Genomic DNA, 21793 nt, shown 5'->3' on the forward strand with positions numbered 1-21793 from the left:
CCTTAGGGCTTTGTACAAGAGCATATTTATTAAGTTATGATTTTAAAATTACTGTACTTTTATTATTAATATTAACTACTTTTTTAACACTGGAAACATTTCTGATGCCAAAGAAAGCATTTTTTATCATTACCTTTACCATACTATTTTAATAAAACAAACACAATATCAAGTCATAAGATCATTAGGCAAGAACAGAGGACAAGATTCCATTTCTAGTAATTGCTAAGTAGCTCATATTAGACCAATCCTCTCAAAGTCACAACTATAAACTCTGGACAAAACACACACACACACAAAATCAATGTCTGAAGCCATTTGAGAGTAGCCAAAAGCAGACAAAAAACTGGTTGTCAACATTTAGAAGAAAAGCTTGGCACTTGGATAATTGCCCATTTTTAATGTCCTTTTTCCTGAATATAGTCCACAAATGATGTCACTAGAAAGCAACTAAAGATTGAATAGAAACCTCTCTGGCTCAGTAATCAGAAGACAATATTCAGAGCAACAGTAGCTGTAAAATGGAGGGGGAAATACTGGAAAGAAGAGAGCCCCAAAGGGGAAGCCCCAAATTCTACATATAAACTCTAAGAAAATCTCTGGCCAACTCTAAAGTAAGCATATGTTAGGCTAATACCAAGATGCCCAGCTTAGGCTGAAGGAACTAAACAGAAATTTTAATTGCTGTATAACACAGGGGAATTTAGAATTTGAGATTGGATTAGCCAGGTTAATTGCCTGCTAAAACAGAAGAACACTATTCTTTATAGTAACCTAACAGAGGCCATGTATGGATGTGAGAGTTGGACTGTGAAGAAGGCTGAGCACCAAAGAACTGATGCTTTTGAACTGTGGTGTTGGAGAAGACTCTCGAGAGTCCCTTGGACTGCAAGGAGGTCCAACCAGTCCATTCTGAAGGATATCAGCCCTGGGATTTCTTTGGAAGGAATGATGTTAAAGCTGAAACTCCAGTACTTTGGTCACCTCATGCGAAGAGTTGACTCATTGGAAAAGACTCTGATCCTGGGAGGGATTGGGGGCAGGAGAAGAAGGGGACGACAGAGGATAAGATGGCTGGATGGCATCACTGACTCTATGGACATGAGTCTGAGTGAACTCCGGGAGTTGGTGATGGACAGGGAGGCCTGGCGTGCTGCAATTCACGGGGTCGCAAAGAGTCAGACACAACTGAGTGACTGAACTGAACAGAGGCCAGGGTCTCTGCAACATACTATTCATAATATACATGATATAATCTAAAATTACTAGACATTGAGGGGCGATAAGAAAATATGACTCATACACAAGAGAAATGACAGTCAAGTGAAACCAACTCCAAGATGACTTAGATGTAAAATCAAAAAGTATGTTAAAACAGCCATTACAATGGTGCTCAAATATATAAAGCAATATAATGAGTGGACAGAAAATAACCAAAGAGAACTAGAAATTATAAAAGAATTAAATGGAAATATTGGAATTAAAAATATATCTGAAATAAAAAATTCATTGGGTGAGCTTAACAGTAGGTTGGAAATAACAAAAGAGTCAGTCAATATGAAATCAGATCAAGAGAATTATCCAATTGAAGAAGAAAGAAAACATTTTAAAAAATAAAGCTTCCAAGACTTGTGAGAAATAGGAAATAATAGTACGTACTAATGATATTACACATGTAATAATACATATATTATTAATATACATAATAATAATACATGTATGGCAACCCACTCCAGTATTCTTGCTGGGAAAATCCCATGGACAGAGGAGCCTGATGGGCTACAGTCCATGGGGTTGCAAAGAGTTGGACACGACTGAGCAACTGAGCACAGACACACACAGTATTATAATATTATTATGTATTATAATGGACTTCCCTGGTGGCTGAGACGGTAAAGTGTCTGTCTACAATGCGAGAGACCTGGGTTCAATCCCTGGGTTGGGAAGATTCCCTAGAGAAGGAAATGGCAACACACTCCGGTACTCTTGCCTTGAAAATCCCATGGACGGAGGAGCTTGGTGCAGGCTACTGTCCATGGGGCCGGGTGGTTCAGATGGTAAAGAATCTTCCTGCAATGCGGGAGACCGGGGTTCAGTCCCTGGGTTGGGAAGATCCCCTGGAGAATGGACTGGCTACCCACTCCAGTACTCTTGCTCGGAGAATTCCATGGACAGAGTAGCCTGGTGGGCTAAAAGCCATAGGGTCACAGAGTTGGACAGGACTGAATGACTAAAACACACACATATTTTAATAATAATACATATAGCCTCAGATGGAGGGAAAACAGAAGAAGGGGGCAGGAAAAAAAAACCTTTGAAGAAAATGATAACAAAAAGTCCCATGTTTGGTAAAGGACATTTATAGATTTAAGAATCTCAGGGCACACTAAGCAGAGTAAATAAAAACTTATGTCATCTTAGTCAAAATACTGGAACCCAAATATAAAAAGAAAATCTTGAAAGCATCAGAGAAAAACAATACATTATATACAGGGAAACGATGATACAGATTGTAGCTGATTTCTCATCAGGAGAAAAAAAAAGGCCAAAACTTTTGGGAAAAAATATCTTTACACTGAAGAGAAAAAGAGAGAAGGGAGGGCAGGAGAGAAAAGAAGGAGGGAGAACTAGGATTATTTTTCAATGAAAATTTGAAACTGAAGGAAAAGTAAAAACACTTTTCATATAAAGGAAAACTAAGAATATTTGTTGTCAGCCCTTATTATAAGTACTTAACGAATGCTCTGGAGAAGGCAGTGGCAACTCATTCCAGTACTCTTGCCTGGAAAATTCCATGGATGGAGGAGCCAGGTGGGCTACAGTCCATAGGGTTGCGAAGAGTCGGACACGACTGAGCGAATTCACTTTCACTTTTCACTTTCATGTATTGGAGAAGGAAATGGCAATCCACTCCAATATTCTTGCCTGGAGAATCCCAGGGACAGGGGAACCTGGTGGGCTGCCGTCTATGGGGTTGCACAGAGTTGGGCACGACTGACTTGACTTAGCAGCAGCAGCAGCAGCAGCAACAAATGCTCTTCAGACTGACGGGAAATAGATAGAAATATGGATCTCCCAAAAGGATCTTCAAAAATGATAAATACATGGGTAAATATAAAAAACAATCTTTCTGCTCTTTTCCTTAAAATAATATTACCATTTAAAGTAAAATTTATAGCCTTGTATTAAGGGGTTTATTTCACACGGCTATGTGTTATGTATGACACTTGAGAGGATGATGGAGGAAACTGGGGGTAAGTGCAGGTAATCAGGGCAAGAAGAAACTTTCTGACGGCTTTTTCTCTCTTTCTTTTTAAAATATTTATTTATCTGTTTGGCTGTACCATGTCTTAGTTGGGACACTCCAGATCTTCAATCTTCATTGCAGCTTGCGGGACCTCTTAGCTTCAGCATGCAGGATCTATTTCCCTGACCAGGGACTGAACCTGGGCCCCCTGCATTGGGAGCACATAGTCCTAGCCACTGGACCACCAGGGAAATCCTTAGATTTTTCTTTTTTTTTTTTCAGTGTGCAACTTCCATTCAGTAAAGTGCACAAATCTAAGTGGACAGCTGGATGACTTTTTTTATTTTCCTGAATTTACAGCTTTGCTGATTTGACCATGGTGTGTTAATTTCTGCTGTAGCAGATGCACAGATTTTTACATAGGCATTCACCCAGGTAACCACCACCAAAATCAAGATATAAAACATTCCAGCTTCCCCAGAAGGTTCCCTCATGGCCTCTCCCATACGATGCCATTCTGCTTGCCTCTGTCACCCCAAAATAACTGTACCTGTACTGACAACCATGTTCCCCCATGTTTGCTTTCCTACCTCTTAGCCTTCTGTTCTATGGATGCAATCTTTAAGGCTGTATTAGTTGGCACCCCTATCAAAGGCTCACTGGAGGGAGATGTATATCTATTCTTTAATGGTAGAAGAAGAGACTAATTAATTTCTGAAAAAAGGAGGCATGAGCGTGAAAAAGACAAAAGGGCATAGAAAGAGGAGAGGAAGGGAGATGCTTTCTTGAACATGCTGAACCTACCAACTCCATGGAATGAAAACAAACACTACCTCTCTTCAAATTTCCCCCACAAGCCTGTAAACAGCCACAGACTCCGCCTGGGACAATCTCGAAGGACTTTCGGTTCCAGCTTTCTCTGATTTTACAGCCTCTGCAAATGGGCTTCAAAGCTCTTCGCCAAAGCAATTCCAGCAGGGCTCAGTGCCCGTAGCAGCCAAGGGCACCCTGGCTCCAAGTCCCAGGACTTGTTAATGATGATGCTGTTGGCCTTGAGTGGAGGCTTGCTGATTAGGAGGCGGTAGGTGGGGAATGCAGCGAGCTCTGAAGATAAGTGAATTCATTACTGCAGGGTGTGCAGTAACGGCTCACATCAAAAGCCAGCAGCAAGAAGGGCTCTTTGATCTCCAGTTCAGTACCCTTTCAAGTCGTTCCCTTTCTCCTTCCCAGAAAGTTCTTGCTTCTTCCTCCCTTGATTTCTGGGGAGAATTCTAATGAGTGACCTCCAGGCCGATCCACCCACCCAGTGGTATGCAGGAGAGAGGCTGGAGCATGAGCCAGAATCCACAATCAGTTCCCCGAAGAGCCGCACGGCCAAAGCCCCTGTCCCCAGCCACACGAAATGAGAGCACAGCTTTTAAGAGCAACTCGTGCACCAGGAGACCTGTACAAGAACGCTCTCAGCAGCATTGCTGCAAATAGCTCCAACAGCCAGCAACAACAGAATGACGTCTTGGTTATGTGTCCTAGCAATGGAATATTATGTAGCCGGGAAAATGGCTGAACTCCATCTATGGGGAACCACACAGAGGCCTCTTACACACATGATATTGGGTGAAAGAAACCAGCAGGGAAATAATAGGTGGTGCATAACCCCATTTCTATAAATTGTAAAGCTTGCAAGGATAAATTACAGTGTTTCCAGATGAATAGTTAGGCGGCCAAAGCATAAAGAGAAGCAAAGAAACAATTGACATTAAAACCTGGAATCTAGAAAAATTGTATTGATGAATCTATTTGCAAGGAAGGAAAAGAGATGCAGATGTAGAGAGTGGATTTATGGATACAGTGAGGGAGGAAGAGAGTGAGAAAAACAAAGAAAGTGGCATCAACATATATACATTATCAGGTGTAAGATGAGTCACTGATGAGAACTTGCTGTGTAGCACAGGGAGCCAGTCTGGCTCTCTGTGACGACCTGGAGGGATGAGATGGGGGAGGGGTGGAAAGCTAAGGAGGGAGGGAGTGTATGTATATGGCTATATACACACATATATGTATGTATGTATATGTATGTGTGTATGGATGGATATGTATATGGCAAATTAGCAAATTATGGCTGATTTGCATTGTTGTATGGCCACAACCAACACAACGTTTGAATTTTTTTAATTTTTAAATAAAAAAAAAAAAAAAAAACCTGGAAGGACTGGGAATTCCCTAGTGGTCCAGTGGTTAGGATTCTGCACTTTCAACGCTGAGGGCCCAGGTTCAATCCCTGGTTAGGGAACTAAGATTCCCACAAGCTACCTGGGAAAAAAAAAAAAAAGAAAATGTGAGTTCCTTCTGGCTGTTAAAAAAAAAGACAGAGAAGAGGGGGAGGAGTGTAGCCAAGCAGGGGGGCTGTGTTTCCGGGAGCCAGGAATGGTCTACTTCTTGATCCCTACAATGGTTTCCTGGATATTCCCTTCTTTATGTTCTATTTTTTTTCCTTCTGATCTTTTCAGTGACTGTATCACACAGTTTTAATAAAAGGGCTTCACAAAAGCAAAGCCTGAGAATTTCAAGACTAGCTCGGGGAACTGGGGTTAAACAAAACAAAACAAAAAAAGCAAAGTCTGCTCAGCTGCTGTGATGCCTAACAGAGCTGCAAAGGCAGCCCAAACCCACAGGCTATCAGATGCACCAAGTGCAAGCATGATGCATGCTGTGGAGATGAATCCTTGCATGAGGGTTTCACTGAAAAGAAGTCTGTCCTTGGCCACCCACCCTTCACCCGTGCAGCACCAGCCCGGGTGCTCGGTGCCTCAGAGAGGCCGGGGGAGGCCCACCTTTCACCGGGAAGCTCCCTGGCTCGGCTCCCCTTCACTTCTCCTGATGCCAGAAATCCTGACGGAAGAACAGTCTCCACGGTGCCAGAAGAGGAGGCTATAGTGCCGCCTGGAGACACATCCTTGCCGAGTCTGTGCTTCCCATAGAGAAAATGTTGCTTTCAGCCTCCGGGCCCTGCAGGCAGAACGTGCCCCCGCGGCACCCAGCATGTGACAGCAGGGGATTCTTGCCCATTAACCTCAGGCCCCGACCGTGGTGTATACTTTCCATCAGATTGGATCATCCAGCTGAGTCTTGCGGCCTCGCAGACAAACCGAATCAGATGAAGGTCGCTGATCCCAAGAGCTCGATTCTATGGCCAGTGCACCCAACTGGCCCCAAGCAGCTTTGACTTTATGGCAAAGATGGAGGCGTCAGGTGTGTCCTTATCCCTAGGTTAAGGGATGTCATCAGGTCTTGAGGGTAGACTGTCCCTGTCCTCAGAGAAGCAGAGAAAGTCCTTTCTGTTCTTTTTCCTTTCACATCCAGTTCAGAGAGTCTGCTCATGTCATAACAGGACAACCAGAACAGGCTGTGATCTAGGGAGGGCCACCTAGGGCCTTGGATGAAGCCGACCTGTGCGGAGACACACATGGCCAAGGCATGGCTGTCTCACTGCACTTTTAGCTCTGGGTCTTTAGTGGCAACCCCTCCCATCTCATGTTGTAATTATCTGTGAACTTGCCACTTACCATATCTCCTCCATTACTGGGCACAGGCTCCGGAGGACACACCCCATGCCTGGCACAGTGCCCCTGCAGTCATTAGTCCCTCTAAATGTTTGCAGAATAGAAGGAAGAGAATCAGCACACATTAATCTCAAAAATACACCAGTTACTATAGTAGATGCCTAGTGTATACTTAATGTACACTTCTCACGACCAGCATCTGGTCAGTGTTGACATCACCACATTCAGACTGAGTCTCAAAACTCTTAAGAGCCGCAGTTCCTATACTTTTGGGCACCAGGGACCAGTTTCATAAAAGACAATTTTTCCTCATATGGGGTGGTGGGGGTGGTTTTAGTACTATTCCCATAAGGAGTAGACAACCTAGTTCATGCATGCTCTGTTCACAGTAGGGTTGGAGCACCTGTGAGAATCTAATGCCTCTACTGATCTGACAGGAGGTGGAGCTCAGGCAGTAATAAGAACCAAGAACAGATGCAAATACAGATGAAGGTTTGTTGACTCTCCCACCTGCGGCTCACCTCCTGCTGTGTGGCCCGGTTCCTAACATGCCAAGGACCGGAACCAGGGCTGGGGACTCCTGTCTTGGAGGACTTGCCCAAGGTCACTCAGCCAGCCAGAGTCCAGTCTAGACTGGAGTCTAAAGCTGTTGTTCTGCCAGGTCCTTCCCTTCTGTCTCCATGAATGAGTGTGTGAATGGGGTTGATGTCTACAAGACACTTGAGTCCCCCAAGTGCTACTAACACTGCTTTTCAACAACCCTCACCTGAGGTTCGGGGGGCATTTTTCATCTGTACTGCAAGCAGAACAAACCCAAAGACAATAGAGAAGTGGCCTTGGCACAATTCTGTGAGCTACTTTCTCTGCCCACGTCACCACCAAGGCTAAAGTGAATGCCACTTCACTACTTGTGCTTGCTTTGTCCTTAAGCGTGACCATGCCCACAAGTGCTAAGCCAACTCCTGAACTCACCCAGGTCTGTTCTTTGAGTTGTCTGCCCCATCACCTACCTGCCAATGCCTGCTCATCTGTCAAGACCCAGGTCCTGCAGGAAACCTCTCCTGGCTCCCTCAGCAGAGCCACTCACTGTCTCTTCAGCTCCTGAGGACTCAGGGGTCACCAAACATACTGGAGGCTACAGTACTTGAGAGTCCCCCCCCCCCCCCCACCCCCCCGCCCCGAGAAACAGCAGGTCAAACCGGGAAGACAAGAACATAGACCATGAGAATACAACATGCACATCCTGACGTGGTATAATGGGAGACCTACAACGATGTTGTGTTATTGTCAGAAAAATATAATCTGACTACGGTTATGCTCAGTTGCTCAGCCATGTCTGACTCTTTGTGACCCCATGGACTGTGGACAGTCCTTTGTCCACAAGATTTTTCATTCCAGAATACTGGAATGAGTTGCCATTTCCTCCTCCAAGGGATCTTCTTGACCCAGGGATGGAACTCAGGTCTCCTGAATGTCCTTCATTGGCAGGCTGATTCTTCACTACGTGGGATGGTTAAGTCTCTAGATCTAACTGCCAGTTGAACGGAATGCAGGGAATAAAAAGACATAGTAAAAACACTCCAAGAGTAGAATCAGCCAAAACTGATTGTGGAAACAAAAACAATTGAGCTGATTTCATCAACAAATACATAGGGATGGTACAGGGCAGGAAAGGAAGTGATGGGAAGTTAAACTTAAGAATCTCTTTTTTAAAAATGTGTTTGTAATTTGCGCTATTGATGGGGGGTGGTATTCTTGGATTGCAGGAATTGTTGTCAGTGTGTGATTTTGTGTTTTTATTTTATAGAATCACCTAATGTGATATACCAATTTTTATATAAATGATATTTAGATAATTCTAATAACTGTACCTTTGACAACTATTAAAATGTTTTGCATTAAAAAAGAAACTTCAGAAACCTACCAATCAAATGCAACTATTGACCTAACTTTAAAAACGAAAATTATTTCAAAAAGACATTTTTGAGATAACTAGAGAAAAACACAAGCCAGACATTAGATGACAGTAGAGAATTATTGTTAATATTGTTAGGTGTGATCATAGTTTTGCAGTGACATTTTTCCAAAAGTCCTTATCTGTTATAGATGGATCCTGAGGTATTAGTGAATGAAATGATACAGCATCTAAGGTTTGCCTTAAATTTCTCTCTCACGAAAAGTAACTGAAACCAGAATGGAAAAGGTTAATAATTGCTGAAGCAGGGAAGGACCGTTGTTACACTCTTCTTTCTACTTGTATATATGTTTAACATTTTCATAATAAATGGTTAGATTTTTTGTTGTTGTTTTGGTCATGCCATGCAGCTTGTGGGATCTTAGTTCCCTGACCAGGGATCGAACTGGCACCCCTTGCCAGTTCAGTGTCTTAACCACTGGACCATCGAGGAAGTCCAAATATTAGATTTTTTAACATACAGATGGCATGTTAAGCACACTAGCATGCATACTAAGTACACTTATCATGGATAAAGGCTGAGGGCACCAGAGGACCAGAGAGGAAGGGGTTCTAAACTAGCCTGAAGTGGTTGGGGACAGCTAGACTCTCCACTAGTGAACTCTGCTGACACTTCCCCTTCTGCTTTCTCAAGTTCACATAAGAGATGTCACCAATTTATCTTTGAGACCCCAGGGCCCAATATAGTATAGCACCCAGCAGCTGCTAAATAAAAGCTGTTGAATGATTGACCTACAATCCTCCGAAGACCCCTTTGGTGTTCCTATGAAAGCAGCAGTGGCAGCAAACACTGTATGTTGTACTGGGCTTGAAGGATACACAGAGAAAACCGTCTCTACTCCCAAAGGAAAACAAGCCATTCACATAAGAAATGACCTGCAGAAAGGAGCTCAATGTGCTAAGTGCTAAACAAATGGTATGAGATGCTGAACACGGCACCTCTGCAGGATTCATGTGAGGATTTGTGTATGGAATGGCTCACAGAGGTACAAAGGGGATCCAGGCACACACAAATGAGGACCATCAGAAGTGCTGGTGGTGTGAAAATGAAGGATGGAATAGGAGGATATAGAGGGACCTATCCCACTGTGAGGAAGTGTGTAGACCAGAAGCGTGGCATCCCCAAGACGCTTCCCCGGGCCATCAAAGCTCACGTGGATGCTTCCATCATCTCTGCCAGGGGCCTGGTGAAGGGCATGCTGAAAGGATCACATGCACAGACAAAAGGGAGCCTGGTAAAGACTTGAGTTTTTGCCAGTGCAAGGGGTGCAGAGAGGAGGGAGAGGATGAAAATGTAGTACATGGTCCTTGAGCAACTACACCCTCTCTCCCTAATCTGGCTACCTGTGGGATCCCCAAATTCCCTTTCCTTCTCTGAATATCTCAAGAAAACCAAATGGAAAGATTGTTTAGGTTTTCTCTGCATGAACAAGACATGCCCAGCCAAGACTGAGAAGGGACCCCAGGCCTTTCCTCATTTCTGCGAGAAGCCACTTCAGGCTGATCACCATTGTCTTTCTGCTCTATCTTTAGAGCCTTCAATGGAGCAGCTTTCCCAGACTGAGCTTCTGAATGCCTGGATACAACCTGGAAATGGGCAGGGAAACCTCAAGAATGACTGACCAACCCAGCAGAATGTAGGCCCAAAAGTAAAATTAAGTTGATTTATATCAATAGAAGGGCTTCCCTGGTGGCTCAGCTGGTAAAGAATCTGCCTGCAATGCAGGAGGCCTGGGTTCAATCCCTGGGTCAGGAAGATCCCCTGGAGAAGGGAAAGGCTACCCACTCCAATATTCTGGCCTGGAGAATTTCATGGACTGTATAGTCCATGGGGTTGCAGAGTTAGACACGATTGAGTGACTTTCACATATCAATATAAAATTTTATAAGGTCCTGTTTCTTGCACATCTGAGTCTGTGGATTGAGATTTATGACCCCCACCTAAGGAACAGACCCTTTTCAAGTCAGCTTAAATAGAAAAAGGGGTTAATGGAAGAATACATGGAAATCTAGAACTCTCCATTGGGCAGGGCCAGGCTTCAAGACAGATTAAAACCAGGTCCAGAAGCCATCAGGAACAAATGCATCATCTCCATGTCTCTATCTCCCTGCCTCTCTTTCACTGTCCTTTCATCTCTTCTCTCTCTCTTTTTTCAATATGATTGGAGTATAGTTGATTCAAAAGGTTGTGTTAATTTCAGGTACACAGCAAAGTGATTCAGTAATACATATACATATATCCATTATTTTTCAGATTCTTTTCTCATATGGGTTATCACAGAATATTGAGTAGAGTTCCTTGTGCTATACAGTAGGTCCTTATTAGTTATCTGTTTTATACTGGGTTGGCCAAAAATTCATTCCATAACATTTAATGGAAAAACCTAAACCAACTTTTTGGCCAGTTCAATATTCAATAGTGTATATATGTTAATCCCAATTCTTCTCTCTTGTTCTCTAAATACTAACTTCCCCTATTCACTTGCACACACATAGGCCAAACATGGCTGCCAAGTCTGATTTTTTGTTGTTTCCAAAAGCAAACAAACAAAAACTATTTTAGTGACTACAATAATATTGTTTGACATTTTGCAAATCCCTTTAGTGGTTTTACTTAACAGAAGACAGCTAAATTCCTATCTCTGCTTTCAGTCTGTGGTGTCACGTTGTTTGGTTGAAGCATATGAAGACAATTCAGTCTCACAGAGACATGTAGCTAAAAAAGAGTGGCATATCTTAACAAGCTTTTCCAATGATTGTGGGTAACCTTTGATAACTATACCAAAACTTAGAGAATAGTAGTGTCCTAAAGTTTAGATGCAGTGTGGTATCTGAAATTATATCAATCAACCTTTCTTATTGTTACATTTCAATCTACTATTCTATCCACTTTGAATGAATATCTTATCCATGTCATTGTTATTTGGAAAATATGGATTTATTGAGGTCTGCATATCTTTCAAACATTGACACATTTCATATAAATATATATTTTTAAACCACATTTGTTAATGTCATCACCAATCCTTCCAGAATACTTTTAAGTTTTGAAAAGCTGTCAAGTTCATGCGGTAGTTACAAGTTTCTTGAGATTTTAGTTTTCATTTGGAAGCTCAAGTTTTATCATTGGCAAAAAATGCTGTTGGTTATTTTCCTTGAAGTGACAGGAAAACTTCATTCATTTTTCAAGAAAATGTCTGCCAAATATGCAGGGCTGAGAAACCACAGTTTGTTCTCTCAAGTAAGAAGAGTGTTCCTTAAAAAAAAATTTTTTTTTAATGTGTTTGGTTCGCAGCTCAAACAATTACATGTGTGGTTTTCCTCTAGACGGCTGCCTACTTCAGAAGGCAGTAAAAGTGCTATATGCAAACTTTCCATCTCATCACACAGAATATTAAAAAGAAGTGTACTTCAGAGTCAAGGGCTAATGAAATTAGTAATTTTTTTTTTACCATTTCGTCAAGAACACTCTTAACTGAAACTGGTTTTTGCTTTTCTTTTTTTCTTCTTTTGCATGAGTGCATAATGTTAAAATATATAATGACTACATTTGAGTGCCACTGACCTGGTTCATGCTAAGATGCTAACTTTTTTGCTTTTATACCATCAACAAAAAAAAGAAAGCATAATTTTAAAGAGCAAATAACCTCTTAGCATCATTATGAAAATCATTTTGACTTTATAGACCCCATGAAAGGGCCTCAGGGACACCCAGGGATCCACAGACCACATTTTGAGAGCCAACATCTAAACCATTCAAATTCAAACAATTAATAAACTCCCTGGGTCCCAATTTCCTATTCCAGGGAGAGGAAATTTGAGTTAGGTGCCTGCTCCTAGCCCTCAGTGTGGCCAGCCATGTGCTCATGTGGTCAGTTGTCTACTTAGCAATGATCATGGGACCAGAGAGTCTGAAAAGAGATACACAAGGCTGGCAGAGCTGAGATTCAGGAAAGGGTGAGGTTAAGAGCCCCATGAACTTGAAAAAAAGAGGTGGAATGGTGAGGGAATTCAGCAGGATATATCTTGGAACTTGACTAGATAGCTTTTAACAACTGAAGTATACACAAAGTTTTATAGATTCCAAAGTGGTTTCACATGCATTACCTCATTTAATCCTTCCAACAGCTTTGTGAGATGAACATGAGTACAGCCTCTTACAAGTGAGGAAACAGTAGCTGAGAGAGGTCAAGGAACTTGCATGGTCTTCTAACAAAGTGACAGAACTTAAGGTCTTCAGACTTGAAGTGAAGGGCTCATTCACCCAGGGCCAGCTGCCTGCCATGTAGTCACTCCCTAGGTGACCAGCAAGATGTGCTCAAGAGTGTGGCTAAGGACTTGGATGGGTATCCTGCACCTAGGGAGAGGGTGGGTGAAAGAAGGAAAATTTCAGCTCCCTGCCTACAGCCGGAGAGTCAGGCATCCTTAACTTTCTTGAACTCTGGACAATCGCGTGCTGCAAGGACACTGTGGACTGACTCCCCCATCCATATGGGCTGCCTCCCCCATATATGTATGGGTTAACTCCCCCATCCATATGGGCTGCCTCCCCCATATGGGCTAAGTCCTCCATATATATATATAGGCTACCTCCCCCATCCATATGTGCTGACTCCCCATATGGAGTGACCAACACTCCTTTCATTCTTATGGGAATGAGCCTGCCTTCTACATAGTGCTCACTGACAGCAAAGTACTTCCTCCTGTGGGAAAAGAGCACTGCTTTCAAAATACAAAATGTGAAAGGATATGAACTAACTATCTGATGTGAATTCTTGCTTTCAGACCAGGAATTAAAATATACACTTTGCTACATTATAAACACTTTTTTTTTTTTTTCCTACAGTCAACCAGCTGATGGACGTTCTCCATGAGAAAGAGCCATCAGGTCTAAACAGACAGCCATCCACTTAGGGAATCTGGCTTTGATCTTTTCTCTGACACAATCCAGTTTCCTCTAACCCCTCTCACCCAGTATCAGTTTTTAGGATATTATTCCAAAGGGGCTGAGCCCGGAGGAAATGAAGATTAAAGTTATAAAGAAAACCAACAGCACGCTTTTTAAATACACAAGCTAAGCTTGGCTTTTCATGAGAAGATCCAGGCTGAGGTTTAAAGCAAAGCCAGTGAAACATCACGACGGAGGACAACAGGCAGTTTTCAACACCCTCAGGGCAAGGTGCCCAGGATGCTGGTCACTCGAGTTCAACCCCTGGTCTGGGAAGATCCACTAGAGGAGGAAATGGCACCCATTCCAATATACTTGCCTGGAGAACCCCAGCTCTCATTAAATTTCTGTTGACCGTATCTGCCTGAAGGAGTCAACCCGATAACACTGCTGACCCCGTTGCATCTGACTCCTTTTTGCTTTTATTTGAACTGTATCAGTTTTGTTCTCTTTTATTTTTTCATTCCTTCTCACATTCTAATGATTAAAAAAATAATAATTTTGAAAGATGACTCATTCCAACTTAGTTTGAGCAAGTTGTGACGATGAAAATTTAGAAAGAGAAGGAAAGAATCTAAAAACCCAAAGTCTTCTGCTTTATTAAGAAGATTTTTAAAATCTGCCCATCTAGTTCCCTTTCTTGTTAAACAGAGGATGTCCTCTCCATGACAAATTGATGTCCCTTTTAGGGGAGAAAGAATAAATAATATAATAATGACAGTTTAGTTCCCATTTGACATTCACTAACCATGAGTCTGTTGCATTTGAGGTTTCCCACAACATATTAGCAAGATGGCACCAAAGCTGGGACAAATTACCATGCAAATTACCATCACAAATTAAATGCTATTACTTTGTGAAAATAAATCTAAGTAAGTTCTGACCCAGAGAGTTAAAGTGCCAGGCATAGGGAGGATGGAGGAGAGGGGAGGTAGACAGTGGTTGTGAGTGTGACCACACCATTACACTTCAATATTTTAGAAAAGCTGCAGAGTATTTGGGATGTCTGGAGGAATTCTGTGTCTTGCCTTTAGGCTTTCAACAAAGCTTTACTTCAGCAGAACACAGCCTTGAAGTTCAGGATAAGGGTTAACAAAAGGATGGGTCTTCTTGGAGCAACTTTAGCTGAAATATGAAGAAATACATAGAAAAAGGTTTGGGTAATGGGGAGTGCAATATTTGTTGTGGTTCTGTAGAGCAAGGGACCCCAACCTCCAGGATCTAATCTGAGATGGAGATGTAATAATAACAGAAATACAATAAATACAATGCCCTTGAATTATTCCGAAACCTTCCCCCAACCCCCCCACCCCACCCCCACCCCACCCCTCACCCCCCACCCCCTGCCAACCACGGGAAAAATCATCTTTCACAAAACTGGTCCCTGGTGCTGAAAGTGTTGGGACCACTGCTGTGGAGGATCTGATATTGCATTTCCTGGCTTCCCCATTGCCACACAAATGACCTTCACCACAGCTCCCAGGAGTGATTCACTGTTCCCCACTAGACCTCTCTCCACTAATCAGAAGCTTGTTAAACAAGTCGTACAGAAGCCCGCAGGTAGCCCATCAAACCAGCGGTGAGGTGTGATGCCTCCCACCTCCACCTCCCCTCCCATTGATTCACTCTCTGAGTGATCCTCGGGGCCTGGCTCAGCTATTGAAGTACTTTATTGAACAAAGCTGTATAAAAGAAAAAAAGAATCCAGGCAGGAGTACCAATCTTTAAAAACCAATTTTCGCAGCCTTGTTTCTACCCATCTTTCATCCATCTTACATCTCTCCTCCCTCTTTATTCTTTCCAAGCGCCTGCTGGATTTGCTCAAGGTGTGTGAATTGCTGTGAGGTTTCTGCACCTTTTCTATCTTTGGCAGCCTCCAGTTAAGCATTTCCCAATGTCCTGATGCTTCTCCGCCTGCCCATGCCTGCGTTATCCTCCCAGCTGCCTGGGAACAACCTTATTTTGCAAGTCACCACATGTGAACGAGCTGGAGTTTTGCTAGGATGTTTTGAAATGATGAAACTGATCTGTCCCCCAAGGAGACTGACTCAGCAAAGATCATTACAAAGGCTCCACATCTTATGATCGTGGGAAAGAGAAATTAGAGTTGGGATTAGTTTGGAAGACTCCAATTTTCAGTATTGCACAAGTACTAAGTATTGCTAAGATATTTTGAAGAAGTCATGAGAAAATAGGATATCTTCCTTAAATTTAAATGTGCATACTGGATAACTATACTTACTAAGTCTAAACAGACATGAAAGCTTAGCACTTAATCGTTCACCTTCAAAGTAGACTACAAACTTGATATGATTAATCTGAACCCACACCTCAATAGAGAAATCAGTATTACCAATCCCCATACATTTTCAAATGGAAAAACTTAGCCACAGTAAGTTTTTGAAAATTGTCCAAAGGAAATCAGCATGAATTAGCAGGTGTGACTTAAAGAGAAACAGCACCAGACAAAGGATGATGGAGAGAGAGGAAAAAAAAAAATGCACAGAGATACATGCAGAAAAAAGTCATTCTGAAATCTAAGAACTATTCCCTCTGGAAGGGAATATAAGACCAGCTTTTAAACAACTATAAGACCAAGTTTTCGTCATAGAATATTCTACTTTGAAATTATTGCAGATAATGTACTTATACAAATGAACCAAATTGGGCCAGTGTTTTCAAAAAGACAAAGTTTCCTTCTTGAAAATTGTATCAGTCTTTGAAGTAAAAATATGTATTTATTATTGCAAGAGGAATATGCTACAGTAATTGATGATGGTTATTAAAGATGCTAATCTTATATGGAAATTAATAAGAACTTTTCAATAGTTAAATATGGAGGGAAATAGATGGACAGTTAATACAACTATTAAGAGTGCATTTGCGGACAGTTGCATAAAGAAGAGATTTTTATTGAGTCAATAAATGTAAATCCTTATGAAAATAATAATGCAAGTCAAAATAGTAGAGATAAGATTATATAATTTTAATACTTTTGCCATTATTTGTATACTAGTACAAAACAAAAAGGGTTTCCCTGGTGGCTCAGCAAAAAGAATCCGCCGGCCAATGCAGAAGATGTGGGTTCGATCCCTGGATTGGGAAGATTCCCTGGAGAAGGAAATGACAACCCACTCCAGTTTTCTTGCCGGGGAAATCCCATGGCCAGAGGACCCTGGTGGACTATAGTCCATGTGGTCACAAAAGAGTTGTACAGGACTTAGTGACTAAACAACAACAAGACATTAAACACAATAATCTTTAAGAACTCAAAAAAATTTTCTTGCTTGAGAATAACCTGTAATACTAGCCCATATTGCCTGAAATTTTCTTTCCTTCTTCATCCAAAACACTGTCTTTTTCTCCTTGTTCTCCTTACAGTACTGTACTTGAATAGTTATGAGAGATATAAGCCCGTGCTAAGACGGGAACTAAGAATCAGATTAAAGTGAGTTCAGAAGCTGGTTCTGGGACTTCCCTGGCAGTTCAGTGGCTAAGGCTTTGCCTTCCAATGCAGGGGATTCTAGTTCAATCCCTGGCTGGGGAGCTAAGATCCCACATGCCTGTGGCAAAAAAAAAAAAAAAAAAACTCCACAAAACCCATAAAACAGAAGTAATATTGTAAAAAAATTCAATAAAGGCTTTTAAGAAATGGTCTGCATCAAAAAAAAAAAATCTTGAAAAAAACAAAAACCTGGTTCCACTGCCATGTTGAAGATGGGGAAATTCCTAATTTTCTAAAGTTGCTTCTTTATCTGTAAAACAGGATGATAAAAGTACCTATCTCTTAGGATGACAGCAACATAAACTCATAAAGTGTTTAATATGCTGTATGTTCTCAATAAACATATGACATGTATGTTCTCAATAAATGGTAATGATTAAAGTAATTCTCTTTGAAAGCAAGAAATCCCAGCTTAAAAAAAAAAAATCAGTGTCAGCAGCCAAAACATAAACTGAGGAATTTGAAGGGTCAGTCTCTAACAGCTTATTTTCCTCTCCCACGTATGGAGCTAACTGAGATGTAGACACAGAGGTCAGATGGAGAGGCCAACAATGGGAGATCAGATCAACAATGGATGGAGATGGGAACTTCCACTGAATGACTGACACAAGTGGAGAAGAGTCAGACATGGCCCTGATGTGTGGTCGCAGGAAGTTTGTATGGCTTTACCTCCAACACAGCACAGCTAGAGGCCTTCCCTCAAGGATAAACCTTAAGACAAGACAGACAGCAGAATAGGCAGGAAATTCTTTAAAAGAGAAAGGAGGGAGCTATACAGAATACACTCAGTTTTTCCTCTCTGGAATGGGAAAAGCCAAGGGTGTAACTCTAGCTGAAGTTATTCCACAAGGAAACATCAACAATTGAGAGAATGTTTTCCCTGCACCCTATTCCCAACAGGAAGATTTCTTTGTTTTCTTTTTTTTTAATTTATTTATTTGGCTGTGCTGAGTCTTAGTTGCAGCCTATGGGATCTAGTTCCCTGACCAGGGATCAAACTCGGGCCCCCCACCTTGGGGAGCTCAGAATCTAGCCACTGGACACCAGAAAAGTCCCAGAAAGTCTTTTCTTATTGAGGTTGCTCTCCAAAAACCCTTCAATTGCCCTCTTCCTTCAGGCAAGCCTTCCTCCATACAGTTCTCCCTTGGTTGCCTCTTTTCCTCCATAGGATAGTTCTCTGAGTTTGCTCCCCAGTTTTAGAGCTGCACTCCCAATCTCTGCCCCTGCACTCTGTACCAACCCAGTAATCACACACAAAGATGTTCAGGTTCAAAGCCTTTCATTTTCATAGTTCTTCGTACACAATCCTTCCTCATCACAGCAAAACTCAATTTAGAAGAACATAATGACAGTAAGAGTGTATAAAAAAGAAACTGAGAAAAAATATTGTATTCAGTCATTCAGTCTTTATTAAGCACCCAGTATGTACGTATGGGAATATGGTGGCAAATTAGACAAGATCCCAGCTACCTCCCATGGAGCTTCCACTTGGTGTGGGAGAAACAGGGCACGCTGCTAAGAGAGGTCCATCTCTGCATACATGGAGGAAAACAGTCAAGATCTGAGATCTCACCTGGGCTCTGTCACTAAACGACTATGTGACAAGGTTTTCCATCAAATTAAAGGGAGTGGGAATTCCCTGGCAGTCCAGTGGTTAGGACTCTGCACTTCCCCTGCAAGGAGCACAGGTTCAGTCCTTGGTCTGAAAACTAAAATCTCGAATGCCACACAACGCAGTGGCATTAAATAAAATGAAAATAAAATAAATAAAGTGAAAATAAAATGAGGCAATAGTATTAGAAACACAAGATATTGGCTGACGTTCTCAAAGATTTCCTTCACCCTTGGTCTTCCCAAGGTGATCCCCTCCTGAATGGCAGTGAAATCAAATGCAGACCTATCTCATTTGGCGGCTGTCCTAGGCAGACACTGATGAGAAACTTACAAGAATCTACAAGTCAAATATTGCTTACTTTTATTCTTTTTATTGAAGTATATTTTATTTACAATATTATATTCATTTCAGGTGTACAGCATAGCAATTCAGTATTTTGTAGATTATATTACATTATAGGTTTTACAAGTTAATGGCTATAATTCCCTGTGCTATACAGTATATCCTTATTGCTTATCTATTTTCTACATAGTAGTTTTAATCTTTTAATCTGGGCATTTTGCCCAGTGATGATGGATAAATGCCTTTTGTAGTCTATTTCTTGCCAAGCAGTTGCAAGCTCAGATGCTTTGGGGATCAAACCAACATGTAAAGTAACAAATGTATAAAGCAGTCATATGAAATGAAACTCAAAACACAGAACACAGCCAAGATTCAGACTCAAACCGTTTGAAAATTGTGACTCTTAATCAACGTTTACAGGGAGAGAAAAGTACCTCTTAAACTTAAATGCAAGGTCGCCCTCTGAAAGTGACCCTAGCAAGAGTCAATACATAATGGATGAGATTAGCTATCAGAAGAAAACGGGTCTGTACTAAGACTATGGCTGAGGAGTCACTACCTCTAGCGTTAGTCAAATAATCTAGAGTGAATCTCCCTCCTATAGTGCTGAAGGAAGTTTTTAAAGATAGGAAATATAAAAGATGGCTTGTCTTTCGCACAGCCATTCCTTTCCCTTCTTTACCATTGTCAGAACCTAACTACCATTACGGCCTGTGAAAATGCTTTTCATAGCCTCTCTTGTTGCTAAAAAAAGGGGATAGTGTTCCAGCCAAGAAGACATTAGGCAAAAACTGCTGAAGGTCATTAGGGAAACGTTTTCTCTGTTATAATCATTACCTTCACCATCATCATCAACAATAACACCAGAAGAAAGTCTATCACTTCCCTGGGCCAAGAGACTAAAGAAAAAGCTGTAAACTCTTCAAAGTGAGTACACAAAAGTATAATCTGAACTTCAAAACAGTTGCTATTACAAATCTATGTTTACTCTTGGAGATCAAAGGGCTGTATCTCTCTCTCCAGACACTTTCCAATCAAACTCTGTATTAAATAAGAAACCATGTTTGGAAAAACTGAAAATTCTGAGAGAAAACTGTCACACTCAGAAAAGAGTTGACAGTGAATAGTTTGCTCTGGGACATCAAAGTTTGCCCAGAAAGACCTAGAACAATTTTTATGAAGATGCTCCAGCATGATTAGATATCCTGCTTAACAGCAAATAAGATAGATTTGGCAACTGCCGTTGGGGATCTCTGTCAAGGAAAGTATGCTGTTGCTGCTGCTGCTGCTGCTGCTGCTGCTGCTGCTGCTGCTGCTGCTGCTGCTGCTGCTGCTGCTGCTAAGTCGCTTCAGTCGTGTCCAGCTCTGTGCGACCCCATAGACGGCAGCCCACCAGGCTCCCCCATCCCTGGAACTCTCCAGGCAAGAATTCTGGAGTGGGTTGCCATTTCCTTCTCCAATGCATGAAAGTGAAAAGGGAAAGTGACGTCACTCCGTCGTGTCCGACTTATTAGGATACAGTGAATAGAATAACTAAATACAGTAAAATTGTAGCCCCTTCTTCAGCTTTCTCCAGATAAAAAGGAATGTCAAGGGACTTCCCTGGTGGTCCAGTAATTAAGACTCTATGCTTCCAATGCAAGGGGACATGGGTTTGAGTCCTGGTCTGGAGTAACTTTTAAGAATATCTCCTGTCACTGAAAGGCAGAGCTGCTAGGGAGACAAGTCCAGGGCCTCATGCCTAGTGGTAGGAGGGCAGAGGTAAGACTACTTGCTTTTTATCTTCAAGGGATGTCCTGGAATGCCCTAGATCACTGGATCTCTAAAAACTTCACCAATATGCAAGTCCCTGAGTCTTCTGGGGACTTCTCTCTCTTTCTCTGAGACGTGTGATTCTGCTAAGGTATCTTCTACTTCCTGCTCACGAGATCCATTCAGCAAGTGCCACATGGCAATCTGATGACTGCCTCATTGAGCCCATGTGATAGAAAGCAGGAGCATCTGCTTAGTCCTGGGGCAAGAGCACCAATGTTTTACTGCCGCCCTTATATGACGGTGAACTACTTTTGATCTCCCTTTTTAGCGGAGATGGAGAAGTAAGAGTTCATAAGATCCACACCCCTTCATGGTCCAGTTCCCTTAAGATTTACCCCTTCACACATCCACCTAATACTCAGATGTATTCATCAGCTCCAGCAATTCCTTCAATACATACGCTATTTTTTCCTGAAGCAAAAACTGCACTTTCTGTTTGGGCTGTTCTCATACTGACCCTCATTTCTGCCTGCAGCGGTAGATTTTGGTGAGAACAGAGTCACCTGCCTCAGGTAAACTAATTACATAGTCTCCAAGTAAGTGAAGTCTCCTCTCTTTAGCAAAGAGAATAAGGATTTTTTCACCAACCTGGAAGTTTAAGACAGTTGGAAAGATTCCATATTCTCAGGCTTGTTCTCCCTGATATCCCAGTCCTAGATCCCAGAGTTACCCTTGTTTCTCATCAGGATCCTGACATTGACATAGGAGACTTGTTAAACCACACGTTCAGGCTCCTTTGTAATTCTGCCCCCTTCACGATTAAACCTTGGTTCTAATTTTCAGCAG

At 41.9% G+C, this 21793-nt stretch overlaps 2 non-coding genes across 2 annotated transcripts; one reads left to right on the forward strand and one right to left on the reverse strand.

Moving 5' to 3' along the window:
* Positions 1 to 3425: 3425 nt before the first annotated feature.
* TRNAG-CCC (transfer RNA glycine (anticodon CCC)) lies at positions 3426 to 3498 on the reverse strand. The gene has a single exon. It is a non-coding gene; the product is annotated as a tRNA-Gly (tRNA).
* Positions 3499 to 5464: 1966 nt separating this feature from the next.
* On the forward strand, positions 5465 to 5537 carry TRNAE-UUC (transfer RNA glutamic acid (anticodon UUC)). The gene has a single exon. It is a non-coding gene; the product is annotated as a tRNA-Glu (tRNA).
* The last annotated feature ends 16256 nt before the right edge of the window (positions 5538 to 21793 follow it).

The sequence above is a fragment of the Ovis aries genome, chromosome 8 (genome assembly GCF_016772045.2).
Source record: "Ovis aries strain OAR_USU_Benz2616 breed Rambouillet chromosome 8, ARS-UI_Ramb_v3.0, whole genome shotgun sequence".
Taxonomy (NCBI): domain Eukaryota; kingdom Metazoa; phylum Chordata; class Mammalia; order Artiodactyla; family Bovidae; genus Ovis; species Ovis aries.